At 36.1% G+C, this 18454-nt stretch overlaps 1 protein-coding gene across 8 annotated transcripts in view; it reads left to right on the top strand.

Annotated features, from left to right (window-relative positions):
• Positions 1–18454, top strand: part of KCNC2 (potassium voltage-gated channel subfamily C member 2) — a 242253-nt gene that overhangs the window by 11548 nt on the left and 212251 nt on the right. The gene's annotated exons all lie outside the window — the stretch shown is intronic.

Raw genomic sequence — 18454 nt, 5'->3', positions numbered from 1 at the left:
AAAGTTGATAATGTTAAGGACATCTGTATAGTCTGACATTTCCTCAGTTCTCCATGTATTTAGAAAATTCTATGCAGACAACCCAATAGTGTCTTTTTCATTTTGTGTTTGAAGACCTTGGTGGGTTTGCTGTCAGATCTTAGAGCTTTGCCATTCTTTATGTATCTGACAACACTGCTGACATCTTTAAAAATTGGACCTAAGGTCAAGACAATAATTCTTGGCAGGTGTTCTCTGATTTAGTCTCATCAATGACAGGTGTTTTCCTTTGAGTTGTCGCTATGGAGAGAGTCCTAGAGATGAAAATAAGTCACCTTTTTGCTACAGATTCTCTTACACTTTGCCCATAATTTTAAAGTTGTTTATTGTCATGCAGGGACTCATGCAGGGTCTCTGGTCCCGCTCCCCCCAAAAGAATGCAGGATATGATGAGGCCAAAAAGGAACACCCACGGAGCCATAGAAAAAGGAGTCATACCACTATATTCTCTCTGGTGGCTGGGTTGGAGACAACCGCAACCCGCCGTCCACTTGTCTCTGCCAACCAACCTCACTTGCTAACTGCAATCCGCTGTGCTAACTGCAATCCACTCTTGCTAGCTCAGCCACCATCTTCTTGCTAGCCCCCATTTACTGCTAATATAGCCACAGCAGTTATATTAGTGGTCAATGACTCACTGGTTACAGCTGACGGCCAACTAGCCACAGCTGATGGCCATCCAATCACAGTTGATAGACATTTACTACCTGAGCCAGCACCTTCCCACAAGAGGGCGAGAGCCTGGAAACTGCACTCCTGGCTCTGTCCCCACATTAACTAAATGATAAAATACAAATACATTTCTTTTGAAATTAGGTGATTTTAAATAATATTATCAATATATCCAAACAATATTGTTAATTCTAAATTTTAGACATGATTGTGAATTTTACTTAAGCAAAAGTATTTGGACCAATATAAAATTATTTGTTGTGTAGTTTGTTAGATTGGGTTCGATGACAGGGCCAAATGTTCAGAACTTAGGTAAAAGTTGTGTCTGTGTTTGAAAATTGTACAATAGGAATTCAGATATGTGGTTGCTTATTTTGGTATTTTTATGTTTACTGATTTTGGATAAAATACTGTTTGCCAAAAGTGAATATTGTATAATAATTATATTGGAGCAATGACAAAGTATTCATAGCAAGAATAAATGTCCTCACTATTTTGCGGTATTACTTTGGATAAAATGGATAAAACTGATATTTAGAAAAACAGAACAATACCATTATTACAGTTTGACTTATCAATTAAATTGTCATGCTTCTCTCTTGGAGTGGACAATGAGAAGACAATTATGAAAATTATTAAAATATCCTTAATGACACCTGTCTTTCAGGTAAATTGAGTAGGAAATGGACAGAATAGAGCCTTAGCTGGCCAGTTTCTGTGCAAACAGAATCTAAAGTAGCAGGTAACCTTTTATTTATTTTTTTAAAAGCTATTAGAATTTATTATCAGGCCTGAATGAACCTCTCACAGTCACATAAAATGATTTGTGGGTACATCAAGTTGAACAATTATCATATTTGTATCACAATGGATAAACATTTGTGAGCTTCTGCTTAATTCCCAGGTTCAGAATGGTGTTGACTATGCTTTGATATTTAGAGTACAATGTTAGAATACAGAATGAAAGCAAATCAATGAAATCAAACATTTTAATGCACCAATAGGCTTCAGTGACATTCAAAATTAATTAGTCTTAGAGCAAAAACAGGGTTCTTCAAGTGCCTCAATTTCTACTATGAGTCAACTGCTCAGTTTTTAGTTGTGACATGTGCATGCTATCAGTTCTTTAGTTTTTTTTTGTTGTTGTTTTTAATTTAATGATTGTTTTCAAAATCTGTCCATTTTTTGTTTATGTATCAATCATTGATTTAATTCATCTCTGATTTCTCTATCTTAGGTGGCATCTTAACAGTTGTTTTCGAGAAGTAAATTTAATTGGAGCACTTGACTTTGTGCTTCAGTGCTAGGTTTATCAACAACCTTTTGTGTTACCTCCACCACAGTTTGCATTGATTGGTTGATGCGTGTTGTTTCTCTTAGCTAAACAAATTGAAAGAGAATCAAGCATCAAAGATAAAAGCTTTTAAATGCTTTTGAATCCCTCAGCTGAGAATTATTGAACTTCAGCTATTGGCCAGGACTAGATTAGTACTGAGAATGCAAGAAGGGTTAAAATTTGGCATTTACCTTAAAGACACTTGTATTCTGTTGGAAAAGAAGAACCGTATGTCCGTAGTTACAATATAATGCATTAAACTCTGTAATAGACATACTGGCATACTGTGGACACACACACTGGGGAGGGACCCACTCTCCTATACAGAGATGACATGTTAATTAACTCCCAAAAGATAAGTTAAGTGCTTTTCAGCAACCACGCGGAAAGTCAACAGAGTAGTGTGCAAAGATGGAGGCTTGACAGAGAATACCGTGCCATATACTCTTGGGTAATAGAAGGATTAGAAGGCAGGAGAACATGCTGGAGAGGTAGGGAGGGTTGAAACTGGTAATGAAGGGACCTCTGGGTTATAAATGAGATTTCCTGTTGAGATGTAAGATGCTCAGTCCAAGGCAGGACTGAACACTATTATTTCAGTTTATTCTAAAATAGAGGTTCTGAAACTTAAATGTGCCTAGGAAAACCGTAAGATGATGACTAAAATTTTAAATTCCCAGGTCTCACTCCAGAGATTCTAATTCAGTAGGATTTGGATAGGATTAAGATCGGGTGAACATCTTTGGGATTGTAGTTGGCTACTGTCCCAGTATATGCTAGTACCGTCATGTGGCAGCTCCAAAAGCAAATACAACTTAACAATGAATTAGGAGACTAATCATGTTTAGACCAGTATTTCCCAAAGTGTGTTTTATAGGTCTGCAGTTCTGCAGGGTGTTAATATAGGTATGTCCCCTTAAAAGAGTTCCATGGGCCAATGAATTTGGAAATTAGTGTAAAACAAAGTTAACTATTTTTTTTTTTTAAATTTATTTGTCATTATTTTTTTAGCTACAAATATTTTTAGGGTCAGAGTTGAAAGACTGCCTGAGTGTTTGACAGTTGGTTTGGAGGTGGGAGTGAATTAATGATAAGAGCTGGACTCAGTCGGCTGAGATTGAATCCTGATTCCACCACTTGTTTGTTGTATAACTTTCACCAAGTTGCTTCTCTAACCCTTTTTCTTTTCGTTTCACACTGGGGAGATAATAATGGTATCTGACTTAAAGAATTGTTATGAGGGTGGACTGAGCATATTCATGTGAAGAATCCAGCATAGTGCTGGGTGTATAGTATCAGTTGTATCATCGTCATCATCATCGTCATCATCATCATCCCTTAGGTCAAGTGTTAGTTACTTTGGAAGATGGTGTAGTTGCAATAGGCCACCTTAAGGAAGCTTTCTGGCATTTAGAATGTTCATGAAAAAATAAGCTGTCTGTCCCTGAGATTTTTTTATGTGGATACTGGATAACTGTTTGTAAAATTGTGAAAGTAATTCTACCTCTCATGAACAAATAGTAATGAATTAGAACAATATATAGTATGCATGTATTATATATACTAGGCATTTTGCAAGTGGCAAGGCGAAGGCATATTTCCTCTCTTTCAGAAGTTTGTAGTCTCCTGGAAGAGAACGATAAAAGGGAAATGATAGTGCAATGTCATGAGATCTCCAATAGAAGTAAGCAGAGTGCTTTGGAAGTTAACATAGTCTTTCCAAGGTTGACACAAACTTCCTGGGGGAAATATGTCACTTCTGGTACCAGGAGATGAAGATGAGATAGCCAGATTTTTCAGACAGAGGGAAAAGCCTAAACAAAGTCCTAAAAGGGAAAGAAGGCACGGCCTGTGCAAGATACTGCAAGTAGTTCAGTATAGCTCCAGTACTGTGTAAAGATAGGGGGACGTGGCAGGAGGCAGAAGCTGAAATTGGAATAAAGGCTTGGTAAGCTCTGTTGAGAAGGTCTGGTCTTCGTCCGGTGGTAATGTGGAGCTTTTGAAAGATTTTAAACAGAAAAATGGCACGCAGATTTGTAATTGGGAATATCATTCTGAATCTTCTTTACCTACACAGGGGACTGGGCTGGGAAGATGAGTGCAAGTTTGTCAGGAGGATTACAGTTTATCATGTGCTGACCTTAAAAACGAAATTCAGTTATTTTACCAGCAAAAATGGATTTATTTGGGAACAGCAAAGAATTGCAATACAGGACAAGCAAGCTATAGCAGAAGCCATGGGCAAGTCCAACAAACAAAGGAGAGGAACAGTATTTTATGGAGAAAAAGAAGGACGTTGGGAGAGAAAAGCGAGATTTCGAATATGGGAGAGATGATGGTTTCTCATTGGTTGAGTTGCTGGGTATTCTATTTCTTGTAGGAGATGCAATGTACATCTTTTCCTGTTGGGACCTATAATTGATGATTCTTTCCTGTTGAGGACTGATTATCCTGCTGTGGTCTGTAATTGACAATTCCTCCTATAATTGACACCGAGTGTGAGAGCTCCTCCCTCTGCCCCCCACCCTCCATTTTAGTGAGGTTTCCCTTTATTTTCACACATGTTAGAGATACTGGTGCCCTGAATTATGGCAATGGCCAGACGGATGAAGCAAAATGGACATAGTTACATAGTTACAATGGAATTGTTGATTGATTAGGTGCAGTAATGAAGCAGAGAGAGAAGTCACGAATGAATATCCCCCTAGTTTCTGTTTGCACAATGGACAGGAAAGCCTTTATGACTCTTCTAATTCAAGATTCAGTGGTATATGATTTGAAAATCTAGTTTATTAGTAATTATTCTTTTGTGGGATTTAACATTATAGTATTTTGTATTGTGTGTTGTGAAAGTTTTTATATTTCAGAACCAATTACTGCTTTATAGACAGTTATTTCATAGATTTTATGGTTGTAAAATTAGATGTAAAGTATGCCCCTTAAATTTTTTGTGACAGTAAGAAGTCTTTTCTCTACAAGAAATTTCAGCTTTACATTGCCATTATTTTGGTTTAAAGCCCAAGAAAATAATATTAATTTTTAAATAATTTATGTGAAATGGAGTGGACTATTCAATGTAGTAGCTCACGTAGACTCAAAACTAGAGACGTTTGGGGACTAAAAAAATACTAATAAGTTTCTATGGCTCTAAATACTCTTTGGAAAATTGCTTTAAATAAATATGCCTTTTCTTTAGATAAAAATACGGAAAGGAACAAAGGTAGTGAGGTAGGAAATAAAAAATGAAAACAGGCACTATGGGAGTTAAACTGGGAAGAAGATGGTGACTTCAGATCCAAGGCAGAGTAATTTCTTCTAAAACATAAATGCATCATATCATTTTCTGGCTTAAAACCCCTTTATCTCTTTCCTTTGGCTACATATTAAGATACTTTCCTTAGGCTGGCTCCTCAGAATCTATCCACCACCTATGATCCTAATAATACCTCTTACGACTCCACTAGTAAAAATACTGCTGCAGTCAGACTACCTGTTTTGCCATTCCTCGATATGAGATGTGTTCACATTGTTGTGCATTTGCATACCCTGTTGTCAAAGCCTGGAACACTTTCTTCTTCTGGATTTAACAGGCTGATTCAATCATCTTTCAGTATCGTATATAATTATCAAGTCTTACTTGACACCTTCTACACTCTCTCAAAAACTGTTCGTTTCTTCCTCTGAGTTTCCATATCACTTTGTAGATACAGTATTATAGCACTTAACTGTTAGTTTCCCAGAGCTGTTGTAGCAAATTACCACAAACTTGATGTCTTGAAAGAACAGAAATTGATTCTCTTACAGTCCTGGAGGCTAGAAGTCTAATAGGCACGTGTCAGAAAGATTGGTTCTTCTGGAGGTTCTGAGGGAAAATCTGTTCTTTGGCTCTCTCCTAGCTTCTGGTGGTTGCTGGCCATCTTTGTTGCTCTTTGGCTTGTAGATGCATTGCTCCAGTCTCTGCCCCTGTTTTCATATGCAGATCTCCCTTGTGTGTCTTTATGTCTCAGGTTTCTCTTATAAAGGCACCAATTGTTGGATTATAGCCCATAGTAATCCAGTATGAACACATCTTAATTTAGTTAATTACTTCTGAAAAGACGCTAATTCAAAATAAGGTCACACTGAGGTTTGAGGTGGACATGAATTTTGGGGAGATATATTCAACCCAGTGCACTGACTTTTCTCTTTGGCAACATGTTTATAATATCCAATACAACTTTTTATTTTCTGATTTCTCCTTTTTTATATCAGTGTGCTCTTGTTTAATGGATGCAGTGTCTTCATGGATCTTTCTATCAATTTTTAAAGGTATATTTCATTTCTGGTATTAACTCTGGTCCCTCTGTGGATATATTTTCTATTCTTTCACCTTTGTTCTTCTTTTTTATACTGTTGATTTTCTTTAAATATCTTCTTGTTTCACTTTCCTTTATCACACCAACATATCTGATTAGGAACTGTATTCTCTTCTTTTAATTCTCCACCTAATTTAGAAAGCTGTTCTTGCTGGCTGTATCCTGACGGCAAATTCTGTAGGAAGTGGGGGAACTCCAAATAGTTGTCTCACAGCCAGCTCCTTGTCTTTCTGCTTGTTGCCATTGAGTTTGAGGTTCTTCTGGATTCTGAATCTCTTGGGGACAATTGGACTAACCTCCCAAAATGCTCTGTCCTGTATCTATATTGAATTCCATTCTTCTCCTCCTTTCAACCTGCATCTCCATTAGTACAATCCTATTGGCTTTATATCTTAGTATTTCTGGTACAATAATAGCCAGGTTTCCTGTTCTAAATCCCTGTGATTTTTAAAAATAATTTTTTATATTTCATTTATTTTGACATTCAATATTATTTTATTATATTAGTTATGTTAATTAATTATATTAATTTCAGATGTACAGCATAGTGGTAGATATTTATATAATTTCAGAAGTGATCCCCCTGAGTAATCTAGTACCCACCTGGCACTATACATAGTTATTACCATATTGCCATTATTGACTATATTCTCTGTGCTTTACTTTACATCCCCATGACTATTTTATAACTTCTTTACCAATTCACCATGCCCTCACACCCCTTCCATCTCACACCCCGATAAATCTAGTACCCATCTGCCACCACGTGTAATTATTACAATATGATTGACTATATTTCTTATGCTATACCCTATATTCCTATGACTACTTTATAACAACCAATTTGTACTTCTAAATCCCTTCTCCTTTTTCACCTATCACCCAACCCCCCTCCCATCTGGCAACCATCAAAATGTTCTCTATATCTATATCTATAAGTTTGTTTCTGTTTTATTTGTTTATTTATTTTGTACTTTAGATTGCCCATATAAGCAAAATCACATTGCATTTGTCTTTCTCTGTCTGATATACTCCACTCAGCACAATACCCTCCAGATCCATCCATGCCTCAACAGATGGCAAGAACCCACTCCGATTCATACCTGAGCAATATTCCATTGCATATATGACTACCTCCTCTTTCTCCATTCATCAGTTGACAGACACTCCACATATTGGCCATTGTAAACAATGCTGTAATGAACATATGGATGCACATGTACCCTTGAAGTAACATTTTGGGTTTCTTCAAATAAATACTCTTCTTATTCCTTCTTTGTCTCTTATTATAGCCTGTGTTTTAAAGTCTATTTTGTCTGGTGTAAGTATTGCTACCTCAGCTTTTTGTTTGTTTGTTTGTTTTGTTTTGTTTCCATTTTCATGAAATATCTTTTTCCATCCCTTTACTTTCAATCTGTGGGTGCCTTTTGATCCAAAGTGAGTCTCTTGTAGGCAGTATATACAAGGGTCTTGTTTTCTTACCCATTCAGCCCCCTCTTTTTTGATTGGAGCATTTAATCCATTTTCATTGAAAGTAATTTTTGGTAGGTATGTAGTTAATGCAATTTTATTGTTCATATATATATATATATTTTTTTTTTTTCATCTTAAGTCCCTCTAAAATTCCTTATAATACTGGTTTGGTGTAATACTGATTTGTAATACTCCTAGCTTTTTCTTATCTGGGAAGCTCTTTATCTATCCTTTGATTCTAAATGATAGCTTTGCTGGGTAGCATAATCTTGGTTGTAGGTCCTAGCTTTTCATCACGTTGAATATTTCCTGCCAATCTCTTCTGGCCTGCAAAGTTTCTGTTGAGAAATCAACTGATAGTCTCATGGGAGGTCCTTTTTAGGTAACCAACGGCGTTTCTCTTGCTGCTTTTAAGAATCTCTCTTTGTCTTTAACTTTGGTGTTTTAATTGTGATGTATCTTGGTGTGAGCCTCTTTGGTTCATTTTGTTTGGGACTCTGAACTTCCTGGGCTTGTATATCTATTTCCTTTGCCAGGTTAGGGAAGTTTTCCATCATTATTTTTTCAAATAGGTTTTCAATTCCTTCTCTTTCTCTTCACCTTCTGGTACCCCTATGATGCAAATATTGGTATACATGAGGTTGTCCCAGAGGCCCCTTAAACTTGCCTCATTTTTTAGGATTCTTTTTCTTTTTGCTGTTCTGTTTGGGTGTTTTCTGCTACTTTATCATCTAAATTTCTGATTCGATTTTCTGCTTCATCTAATCTACTGTTGATTCCCTCTAATGTATTCTTTATTTCAGTTATTGTGTTCTTCATTTTTGACTTTTAAAAAAAAAATGTTTTCTATCTCTGTTTGTATGTTTCCTAGCTTTTTGTTAAAGTTCTCGCTGAGATCACCAAGTATCCTAATAACCAGTGTTTTGAACTCTGCATCTGGTAGATTGCTTGTCTCCATTTTGTTTAGTTCTTTTTCTGGAGCTTTATTTTTTTATTTGGGACATGTTTCTTTGTCTCCCCATTTTGGCTGTCTCACTGTGTTTGTTTCTATGTATTAAGTAGGGCTGCTATGCCTCCCTGTCTTAGTAGAGTGGCCTTATGTAGTAGGTGTCCTGTGGGACCCAGTGGTGCAGTCTCCCTGGTCACCAGAGCCGGGTGCTCCATGCATGTCCTTGTATGCACTGTGTGTGCCTCCTGTTGTTGTTGAGCCTTGGTTGCTGTTCCTTGTCAATGGGAAGGATTGACCCTCAGGCTGATTGATTGTGAGGACTGGCTATGACTACAGTGGAGGAGCTGTGGTACAAGGGCTGACGCTACAGAGCAAGATTCACTTTAGTGGGGCTCTGGTGGTTGCCCAGTATGCCTTTTCAGTATGTTGCCTTTGGAGGTGGCCAGGTAATGCTCCAGCTTGGTCTGAAGCTGACAACCAGGTGTGCCAGCCTTGGGGCCTCCTGGGTGGGAACCCGTTGCATGCCAAGTTTAATGATAGACTGTGCTCTGCCCAGGGCCACCTGTATGAGCTGCAAAGCAGTCCACAAATGGCTGCTGCCTGCACTCAGCTTAGACATGCTTGGAGAGGCCTATCTGTGAACTGAGGCTGGCTGTCACCAATGCCAGGCTTAAGGCTGCTCAACTAGAGGTATGGGATATCCAGAAGCCAGGTGCTGCTTATTTGAGTTTTGTGAATCTTTAAGAGATTTTTATGAAAGTCCGCAGCATGAACTAAGACAGTTTGTAAGGGAAAGCCACTGGAAGTGGCTTGGGTATACCCAAAAGTTGGGTGGGGCAGGGTCTCTAGGAATTACTAGGGTGGGGCAGATGAAATGTGATAGCCAGTTTGTGGGAGACTCAGATATGCCATCTGTGAGAATCTGCATGGAGGGACAGGAGGGCTGAACAGAGAAACAATGGCTTTTGCCAGCTCCTCCATCTGGGAGCAAGCTGCCTCTTCAGCCTTCACCTTGAGCCAGACAATTCAGTTCCTCCCTGTATGTCCCTGGCACCTTTTGAGCTGCTGCCCCACCACTGGAGCTCAGAGTGAGTGAGCCCATCAGCGAGTAAGTCTGTGTATGGGCCCTTTAAGAGGAATGCCTGGGAGTGCAGCCACCCTCGTCTCACTCAGCCAAATCTCTGCTGGTTTGCACAGTCAGAAGTTATGTGCCTTTATCTCTCTAGCACTGGAACCCAGGGCTGGGAAGTCTGGTGAGGGTCTGGGACCTCTCACTTCTCCAGGGGGACTTCTGCAGCCAAGATATTCCTCCCAATTTTTAATGGTCACATGAGGGTGTGGGACTAGCCTATTCTGTGTCTCTGCCCCTCCTACCAGTCTTTAGGTAGCTTCTTCTGTATGTCCATCATTGTAGGGCTTTGGTTCAGCTAGACTTCAAGTGATTCTCAATATGGTTGTTCTGTAATTTAGTTATAATTGATGTGGTCTTGAGAGGAGGTGAGCACAGTGTTTACCGACATTGCCATTTTGACCGGAAATCTTCATAATTTTTAATGAGACTTAACTAAGGAAATGACATTTCCTATCTTCCATTAAAATTTGATTATATATCTATAGGCTTCTTGTCCAGACTAATTATGAACTTGTGCATAGGGACACCATTTCATCCTTCTTATTGTTCTCCAGAGATATGAACAGTGTCTGATTGTTTTCTCAGTGAGTTTTTATCATTACCTGAATAATTTCATGAGTTGCCTTATCTACAAGAATATATTCCTCTATGATTTTTCCTTACAAAGTCAGTGTTTTTTTTTAACCTATTTTGAGCCCACCTTCTTTATCTATTTAATCTATTCTGGTTTCCAAATATATAATCCTAGAGAAGAAATTAAAAATCTATCTGTAGTGTGTGATTTTACCATTATCATAAGAAGCTTGTTAGACTAACATTAACACAAGAATCCTAGAAAATGATCACTTGGAGAACAGTTACACTTTGTCATCTCCCCACTGAGAATACATTTGTAAGAACATGAACTTTGATGGTTTAACAGATGTTTGTAGTACTTAAAGTCCCCAAATAAAGTAACAGCATTAAGTTGAAGTAATGTTTACATATTAGTGTGCTTTAATTTTTTACACAGAGACATTGCTAGTGGGACCAAATGCCTAGTCCCTATTATGCAGAGAAGCATCTGACTGACAATAATAGATGGTACTTACTGTCCTGTTAATTACATGGAAACAAGGCTTTCACTGAAGGATGCTGTGTCCTAAGAAAAGATGCTGAAGCATTGATGTTGCAGCCACAAGGAAATAAGACAAGAAGAGCAGAAAAAAAAGATGATTATTTATCACAGTATTGTTATTTCATTTAATAAAATAGAAATATCCAAAGGTAAGATTTCCCTTATGCTATCTACAATACACTTTATCAAACCAATGCAGTAATGAAGACCAGCACATCCAAAACCCAATTGTGTTCAGATATTCCCTCTGAGATGTGACAAATAGAAGGACTGAGAAAGACATTTAATAAAACATATATACATTATAGTGTTCACGCAAATAAAAGGAATGAGAAAAGCCTTCATTTATACAAAAATACTATACATATTATAGAGATCAGGTAAAACCATGTTGCTTTTAGAAAAAATCATTGGAGATAGTAAATAAATTAAAAATTATAAAATACATTACAATATTGAAAACAATAATATTAGAACAAGTTTATATTTTAAAAATAAAGGATCACTGTAGTTTATTTTTAAAATAAAAAGTGTTCTTTAATCATAAAAGTAAATGTTCTTATTATGGAAAGTTGGGGAAGTGTACACTCTGCTGAAGAAGAAAATATCCCTTTTATTCCCCCAAAGACTATTAGAAATTTAGTATAATTATTTTATTTAGATTTTCTCTAAGAGAATTCTAACCATAGGGTATAGAGAGGGTTCCCCCCCACCAATATTTAATCTTTGTAATCAGAAACACTGTATCTTTCTATTTTATTCAAATCTGATTCTAGATCTCAAAAAAAGAATTTCATTGTTTATTTCTCATATATATCCTACATGTTTATTTCAAATGTTATTACTATATGTTTTATGTTAAGTTGGTATTGTGGATAGGATATTGCTCTGTATACATTTTAACTAGTTGCTGATGGCATATGAGTAAACTACTGGTTTTATTATATTAATCATATGTATGGTTATCTCACTGAATCTTTATTGGTGGAAATAGTACTTTAGTTTATTGTTTTAGGTTTTGTGGATAAGCCATATATGTAAGTTATAATTCATTTTATAATTTCTAGTAGTTATAACTAATATATATTTATCTCTTTTTATTTTTGTCATGTGTTTGTAATTTATAACTATGTTTATAGTCATAATTTTCAGACATATTTGTACCTGTTTAACAAATTACCATTATTGCTTTCCTTTTATTGTTTTCTCATTTTTTAGCCAATATGGAAACACTTCTTTCTGATATGGTATATATGTTCAAAATTGTTCTTCAGCAATGACTTGAATGTCACATACTTTTTGTCAGTCTTCATATATCTGAGAATATCTTTCTGTTGCATTCACATATAAAAGTTAAATTGGCTTAATATAGATTTTTGGATATGTGATGTTGTTTACTAAAATCTGCAGTTTATGCCTAATATTTAGAAATGATAAAGTATAGAAGAAAAAGAAGACAGGCAAATTCCTATGTGTTATAAGCACAGGCAAGAGCCCTAAACAAATCTTGGCCCCAAGAAGGACATGAGCTAAAAATATAAAGAAAGAGGAGGATTTAGCCAAAGGAGAGAAAGAAGTGTTTAAAAATGGGAATTAGTGAAAGGCCTAGAGATAAGGGTACAAAGTGGATTGGAAGAACTGAAAGAAGATAGGTGTGATTAGGAGATGGAGGACCAGCGGGGAGCTACGGAAAGAAGGCCTAGAAAGGTAGGGAGCGATCAAGGAGGACCACACAAGCCATGTGAAACCTCTTCGTTTTCACATCTTTTTTTGTGTGTGTGTAACAAATCTACCTATATTTATAGTTTCACTCTCTTTTTTTTCCGTTTTATTTGTCATTTTTTAACACCTTTGTGTTTTTTTCTTCCTATTTTGCATTCCTGTAAAATTCCTAAGAAGTCTTTTATATTTACAATTATCTCAATTTTTTGCGGTGTCAAATTTGTTCTTTACAATATTCAACAGAATATATTTTGATTTTAATATAGTTTACATATTTTAATATATTTTAATTTTCTACCCTGTTTCTGGTTTTTGTACATTCTTTTCTCAGATTGCTTGGCTCTTGTCTCATTTAGATCAGTTTTCATTTTTTATGTTTTTTAAATTAAATTTTCCAATCACTTGTTTTGTTGAATCAGTATCTATGTCTTATGGCGAACTTGAAGAATGTAGTTTTACAGGAAGAACTTTACTCTCAGAATGCCTTTTAACTTATCTCTTGCCACAGATTCCACTTCTACTTCCACCTTTATTCTACAATTCTCTTGGTATTCTTCCCTCCCCCTCAGTTTCCCCATCCCACCAACTGAGATGGAGCTATACTTAGTGTTGGAATGCAACCAAGACTCAGGATTGTCCTGAATTTCCTCATGATCCATTTATGTTCTAGCATAACCTTCATTTCAGAGGCAGCATATTGTGATGGCTAGAAGTATAGGTGTTGGTATCAGACAGATTTAGATTTGGATATGGCCCTATGACATGTTAATTGCATGACCTGTGATGATAATTAACTTTTTAAAGTTTTTGTTTCATTATTTGTAAAAGAAGCTCCTTATAAGATGGGTATTATGAGGACTAAATGATTTGAGAACTAAATGAGATAATGCATTTAATGTGTGCAGCAGAATGCCTAACATAAAGCAAACCTTCTACAAATTATTATGTTATTATTATATAAATTATTATTATATTAAGCTTAAGGGCAGGCTGGTGTGCAACTTCTTTAGTCTAATAATTGGTGGCATCTATCAAATAATTGTTGTATGTGTAGGTTTGGAGATAGGAGAGTCTCTTCATGGGATTAGAGGTAGAAAATCCAGGAGGTTGTGGTAGAGAGTTTTGAAGCTTTGTATTTTTGTCAATAGATTGTGGACAACAGCTGACAACTTTCCATCTTGCCTTTACCATAATTGCACTATGTTTGGACTGTGTATTGAAATGGAGTAAGATGACATTTCTGATACCGTTGTCTACTTCTCTGAGTGATTTGAAGGGAGTGAATGATCAAAAGGCACAGGGGAGACTGAGATCATTTGTTTAATGAATTACCAATGCCTAGGGCAGATTGGTACAGAGTAGGTGTTTCCTGACAGACTAGCCAACTGATTATTTTGTAAGTATAGAGGTGTATTTCTCAGCATGCAATACTCTGAAGGCTTCTACTGTTTCCACCTACAAATGCATTTTTGCGGGAAGCATCTGTAAACCTCTTTTCTTCTCTAAGCTTGGTGGATCCCTGGAATGGTTGTTAGATAATAAGGAGTAAGGCGCAGGAGTATCTCTGGCCATTGTTACACCACTGATATTGCAGAAAATGACCACACTGGCAATTCTCTTCACTTCCTGAATTAAAAGAGTTACAACTAAGAAAAATATTGTTGCAGAAATAGACTTCTCTTATTAGGTAGTTCCCATTCCTTGAAAGAGTATTTATTGATGGACCGAGTCTTGGCTAATGTGGTTTTCCCAGTAAGAGGTAAAACCTTCACTAACTATAATGGTTAAGCTCAATGGACTTCTCAGATTTCTGTAATCCTGGTCAATATTCATTTCCCCTCCCAACCCCTTTTTAAGAGTTTGAACACAAGTTGCTGTGAACACGATTCTTAACTGTTCTCACCAACACATATTTTAATTAGTATAAACTCTTCCTGGATTCTGGCATGCTGTTAAGTTTTGTCCTTAATTTTCTATTGTAATGTGTTATTGTATTATATGTTTCTATGGCTGTAGGGTTGCCAGATAAAATATGACACCTACTTCACTTTGAGTTACAGATAAACAACAAATAAGTGTTTTTAGTATAAATATGTGTACTAAATTATGGGTCATACTTATACTAAAAAAAGAAAACAATTTCTTATCTGACATTCAGAATTAAATAGGTATCCTGTGTTGTTATTTGCTAAATCTGGCAACTCTATATTGTGTTTTACAGAGAATTCAGGAAGATATTTTTGGTGCTCTCATTTTGCAGTCTTTCTCCCTGTTTTCGCATTAGTTTCTATCCAAATTTTCTGATTGAACATATTCATGGTGCTGTACAGTTGCTACTGTAGCTCCGGCTCTAGGATTTGAAGCAGGTAGTGCTCAGAGAGAGGTAACTCCTCCCAGTTTCCAGTGACACTACTGCCAGAACATTAGCAAAGGTGAGTGGGTCCTTGCCAGAGATGATTTCTGTGGTCCCAGGGCTGGAGAAAGGGTAAAATCTAATATAATTTTCATTCAAGTGTTATTGGTCCAACATACTTTAAATGACTCTGTATTATTTTTCTCTTATTGTTGACTTTTATGCAACTTCTATCTGCATGTTGATAGCCTCTTCTTAGAATATTTTCATAAAAATAATGGGATAACTGTTGCAAAAAAGGGCTTCAAATTTTTATTCAATAATTGCACACAAAGGGTAACCACTATATAGACACTCATCTTTTTACTACACGTGTGTTTTTAAATATGTAGGTATATGCCTCCTTAACTTCTGGCAATTTCTCATAATTTTCATTTATAGTCCTCAGGTTATTATATTTATATTATTAATTGTGGTGTTTTTAGACAGGGAATAGTCAGGGGAAATTAAACTTAAATTAAGCAGTCTGCTCTATGATGCACTTTTGGCAAGGTTGCTTTTTTGCCTCTGCTTTCAATTTGGTTCCACAGTCATTCCCTTTGGCCTTTGCTGTGACTCTTCTGCAAATAACTCTCCTCCCAAGCAGTGCCAGCATGCCTCACTGTGAATTCCCCATGATTCAGTAAGTGAGGAACAAGCACGTGAAGGAATGCAGCTGAGAAAATTAGGACAAAGAAAGAGATTGGAACGAAAAAGCGTGTCCTCTAACTATAATTCCATAAGACTGATTTTCTAGTGTTTGGTAAATGGTCCTTTGAAGTCAGTTCCAACAGCAAACTTCTAAAAATGTTTAAAACAATGGCAATGTCATACTAAGGGCATAATCTCCCCAAGCAAAAGTGTGTTCTTTAGTGCACAAGTCCTTTGAGATGCTGCATCATAAAAAAACACTTTCTGTTTGAGAAATGAGTCACATTCTACCTCTGAGTGTTACTCACAGTGCACATGGTGTATTAAACCTCTGAGAAATGCCATTTAAAACAAAAAGGAAACTTCCCAATCTTCCCTTTCCCTTCTCCCCAAATATCCAGTTTCACGGAATATCTGTTTCACTGTAAAATACTGTCCTTAGGGCACTTTTTTAAAAAGAAGAGATCATATCATTGTCTGTCTGAGTTTTGATTTGTTGTTTTTAAAGTTGTTGCTGAATTGCATATTGTCGTAAATATGTTCAAATGGCTCATGAAAGGAAAATGACACCTGTGATACATGTATCTAAGTAAAACTGCAGGACTGGATGGGAAGGCGCCAATTTGTGAAATAAGGATTTAGCTCAACTCCGTGTGCCTTTGAGTTTGGCCACCATTCAACACAATATTTGAGGGTTTTGATCATGTGATTCCATGATAGAGTAAAGAATCAAGAACTAAAGAGAAAGTAACATGAAAAGAAAAATGTTTTCATGCAAGTTAATAGCAGACTTTCTTTCAATCATGGGAAAAACTGGTGAAATGCTGTTAGCTTTGTAAATAGGCAAAATTGTTTTTCAATTTAGTTATCTTACTTTTAGGAACTAATTATAAGAAAGTGTTTAGGTATGAGGAAACTAATTCTTGTACAAAAGTATTCCTTGAATAATATTTTAAAAATTTATTGGGGTGACAATTGTTAGTAAAATTACATAGTTTTCAGGTGTACAATTCTGTATTACATCATCTATAAATCCCATTGTGTGTTCACCACCCAGAGTCAGTTCTCCTTCCATCACCATATATTTGGAATAATTACTTTATAGTAGTGAAAAAAAATTGAAATAACTTTAGTTTCCCACAAAGGGAGATAAGAGATATATGTAAATTATGATAATCCACAATATGAAGTATTATTCTACTGTGAAAAATATTTTTATGAAAACATCTTAGTAACATGCAAAAACACATATCCTAAAATGTTATCATAGCAGGTTAAATTTTCCTTATTTAGTACATTATTAATAATTTAAATATGTGTGGTGAATAAATGCTGACAACTAATAAAGTTATAATTTATGTAATTGAATTACAGAGATTTGAGATCATTTAATTTTCATCCTAAAAATTATGTATTTCTACATTTTGTTTAGTGATCATTTATTAACTTTATAAAAATATAAATATAACAGCTTTAAAAAGCATATTCTTAAGGTGAAGCAGCATGGCAAATGAAACTCCTAGCACTGCAGATGTAGCAGGTTGGGAATTCCATAAGCATTTTTTTTCTTTAAAGGAATTAGTGAAATTATTGGGGAAAAAAATCTCACCTCTAATGTATAACTCTAATGCACACCACAGAGAGAAAATATCAGTGAGAAAAATTAAGTAGCTAAATCAATTTTCATGTATTCAGTGATCAGACATTTATTGAGCTTCAGGCCTACTATGTGCTAGGGTGTGGAGATTATTTCTAGCCTGAAGAATCATACAGTCTAACTGGGGTTTGGGGTGCAGCAGACAGTAAACAGACAATTTCATAGTTTGATGAATTCATGAGAGAAATACACAGAATGTCTTAAGAACCCGTGGAGTGAGCATCTAACCCAGACTTAGGAATCAAGAGATATTTCCTTGAAGAGGCAATACCTGAGTTGAGTCTTAAATGATAGATTCAATGTAGGCAGGACAAGAGTAAGAAGAAAGATGTTCCTGGTACAGGAATCTTCCCTGGAAATGCCTCAAGTTTGGGGGCACCCACAAGTCAGTCATTTGGCTTGAGTAGTGTGCAGAAGTGTGGAAGGAGTGGTGAGGGAGAGCCCAGTGTTTTTCTTAAAAATGCACTAGGTGGTTCCCGAAGTCCAAGAAGTGTTCTCAAGGAAGCCTCCAGAAATTTTCCCAAAACACTGGATTTGTCAACTCTTTAATACTGTGGGACTCTCCTGAATGTATACCTCTATTTTCTTTGGCATTACAATGAAATTGGAATTAATAAATAAAGTAACATTTATAGAAGACAATGATAGTACATTTATTTAGTAGACTGAAAATTTTATAGTACGCTGTTTCCAGAAATATGTAGAAATTGAATAAGTATGCAAACTAATAAGTCACATAAACTTAGTGGCATGTGTTACCATTGTGCCAGTCCAAAGATGTCTTTCATCACTCTATTGTTTGTTATCTAATTAAATATGGCATCTGTTACTATTCCTACAAAGAGTGACACATAGTCTTCTTTGATTATTCTATTTCTTCTATGAGAAAACTCAGTGGATCTTAAATCATTTCAGATGTAGAATCTACTCTTCCCATTTCAGATTTGTTCTTTGTATCC

The sequence above is a fragment of the Rhinolophus sinicus genome, chromosome 1 (assembly GCF_057876585.1).
Source record: "Rhinolophus sinicus isolate RSI-liver-muscle chromosome 1, RSI-T2T, whole genome shotgun sequence".
Classification (NCBI taxonomy): Eukaryota; Metazoa; Chordata; class Mammalia; order Chiroptera; family Rhinolophidae; genus Rhinolophus; species Rhinolophus sinicus.
This window is presented reverse-complemented; position numbering and strand designations above follow the sequence as displayed.